The following is a 3092-nucleotide window of genomic DNA, read 5'->3' as shown; positions in this document are numbered from 1 at the left end:
TCCATGTTTTAATGTTGCAGAGCTCAGTCGCTTTGCAAATAGTTCAAAGTTTAAACTGGCATGTTGAACATCTTTTATCTGGTCATTTTGTGGAATATTTAACAACTAGAAAATGGCAAAGAACAAGAATATTTTTTCCACTCTGATTGGCTGCTGTTAGACCTACAGATTTTAACTTGAATGTTTGTTACATTTTTCATAGACGCCTGTGAAAATAATTTCTATTTCCATGACTTTTTTATTCTCTAGGAAATTATTTTTGATGATAAATACAGAAACAAGTATAAAAATCAAAACATCTACAATAGTGATAGTAATATTAATGATATAATAATAGTCAGTGCAAAGTAGCCTACAAATTCTTTGTTGGGGGCGGAGAGGGACCTGGATAAAGGCTGGGGGGCGCTGGGCTGAAAAAGGTTGAGAAACACTGGTCTAGTCAAAAGGAGTATTAATCAATACTAATTAGTTCTAATCTTTCAGTTTACAATGAATGATGTAACTGTTTTTCCACAAAAAAGCAAAAGCAAAAATCTTAAGTGTCTAACAAGAAATTTAAGTTCTAAAAGTGATGGGTCAAGATGACGTTCTTAATTAAAGTCTGTTTAACAAATAAAGAAACTCGTTTTTGCAGTGTGCCTATACAGAAATCAAATGGATGCATTTTGGAAGCAAAAGAAAATCACTACAAAATGATTTGATAACCAATTAGGCTTTAGCAGCAAAAACTAGGTTAATTAGTTATGCTTTGTTTTTGTTTTCCATTGAAAAGGAAGACAAAACAGGGAGAGACATTATAACAGTAAAACTTTAAATCTAAAATGATTGATATTCAAAATAGAATTCTAGACTACTGATTTGGAAAAATGGTCCTAACCAGATGCCTTTAATCAACCTAAAACACACAATGAAAATATTGAATAAGTTGAGTGCAAAGAAATTTAAATCACAAAAAGGCTCACCTATTGGGCCATCTCAACCTGTGTGAGTATGTTTGCTATTTCTCCACTATGGATGGAAAATCAGGCCAGATCTATCAATAGGAACAGAAATGGAAAACTCTGCAAATAGAACTAGATGTAAAAGATAATTTAGAAAATAATTGTTGGATGGGACAAAAGTTCCTCCTTTAGAAACTCAAAAAAACAAAAACCTTTCACCTTCCAGGCCTCCAGGTGTCTAAAGCAACCTGCCTTATAACAACAGCTTCTGTTAAGTCTGACGGCCACCTGCTGATCATTGCACAAACATTATTAGTCTCATCAGAAATGAGATTAAACATTTCAATCAACAGAAATTAAGAACCAAAACAACCAAGCACAGCAGTGACATATCAGGCTGCATTGTTTGTGGTGATCCAAAGCATAGGAAGAAACTGTATTTCTGCAGAAGGTTTAGGATCAATCTAAAGCCATCAGAGAAGAGAGATATAGTTCAGCAACTCGGTGCCTGCAAGAGATGCCTTGAAATCCATAAYGGTGATTACTGTAAGAAAACTGATTACCTGTGSAAGAACCCAGAGTGTAARGACCAAYAYCACTTTCTTCTCTGCTTACTCGCTAGACCACAGTCCCAAAGAACACCTAAATCTAGTTCAGAGAAAGCAGAGAGCAAAAGACATACTGAAGCCCAAGAAGAGTTTCTTTCCAAACTCCCACCTGAGCTGGCTCAGCAATGTAAAGATGCCTTTTGCAATGTTGTGTCAAGAGCGCACAACTCCACTTTTACCAACACAGGCCTTCTAGACGAGAATGGCTTAAATGAGTTTCCAGTTATCCTGATGATTCTTAAYGTCACAGCCAATGATGGACAAAGAATTGGAACCCTCATTGACCTGGCATCAGACACAAACTACATTACACATAAAGCTGCAAGTAAGTTGAATCTTAGAAGTGAAGATGTAACGCTTGTGGTCCATGGTGTTGGAGGGATGCAGGTGTCTGTTGAAACGAAGCGCTATCTCCTTAAGATACGTGTCAATACTCCAAGAGGGACCCTCAAATCGCATCAACTGATCTGCTATGGGCTTGACAGGATTGCAGAAGAAGTTCATAGACATGTCCCTGCCACAAAGGATTTTTCCAGATGTCTCCTTGAAAGACCTTACAAGAACTAAAGAGATACAGCTCCTGATTAGCCATAAAGAAGGTCAACTTGTACCTCAAAAAGTTCGCTCTGTCGGGGACCTGGTGTTATGGAATGGACCACTTGGCAAAGCGATTGGAGGCACACATCCGGACCTCTTTGAAGAAGTTACCTTAATGGCTCATACATCAGAGACACACTTTGCAAGATCAATGAGGACTTCAGCAGTTAAGTACAGTGAACTCACCTGCAAATCTTCAGYTTCCTATCAGTCTCCCAAGCATCCTTTCATCCAATCCAATGCAGCCACTACCAGAAAAGACTTTCTGAAGTGGTGGGAATGGGAAAGCATCGGAGCAGCCTGCGTGCCAAAATGTGGAGGATGTCGCTGCGGGAATTGCCAACCCGGAGGAAAGGAAATGTCTTTGGCTGAGGAAAAAGAGATGGAGACGGTGAGAAATGGCTTGACATATGTCAATGGTGACCACCACACTCCTGAGCCACACTGGCACGCCAAATATCCATGGACAGAAGATTTGGCTTCTCTCCCTAACAATAGGAAAGCAATAGAAGCTACATTCCTCAGGACGGAAAAACAGTTGGCAAAGGACCCAGAGTGGAGATTGGCCTATGCTTCACAAATCCATGAAATGGTTGATCGCAAAGCTGCTGTTGGTATCCGGAAGTTTGTCAGTTTTCTTTTCCACTAGAGGGAGCCTGTGACCTTCCTCCTGAGGGCGTGGGCCGGCGCCTGCACACCTGTTCCCCATCTAACCATTTGGAGGCGTATAAGTGGAGGAGGATGCGGACACTTCTCTGCCAGAGTGTTAGCCAGTAATGGTACAGGCTTACCTCGAGCTACGTCTGCCTCGATCTGATCGCTGATTCTGACCCATCTTGTCTCTGCCTTCGCAGCTGCCCTGGTCCTGAATTATCAGGTCAACAACCAGTCCTTGAGACGGAACCCTCACCACCCAGGGGCTTACTTGTCCGTCCTCCGCCGCCGC

The sequence above is a fragment of the Poecilia reticulata genome, linkage group LG4 (genome assembly GCF_000633615.1).
Source record: "Poecilia reticulata strain Guanapo linkage group LG4, Guppy_female_1.0+MT, whole genome shotgun sequence".
NCBI classification, from domain to species: Eukaryota; Metazoa; Chordata; class Actinopteri; order Cyprinodontiformes; family Poeciliidae; genus Poecilia; species Poecilia reticulata.
This window is presented reverse-complemented; position numbering follows the sequence as displayed.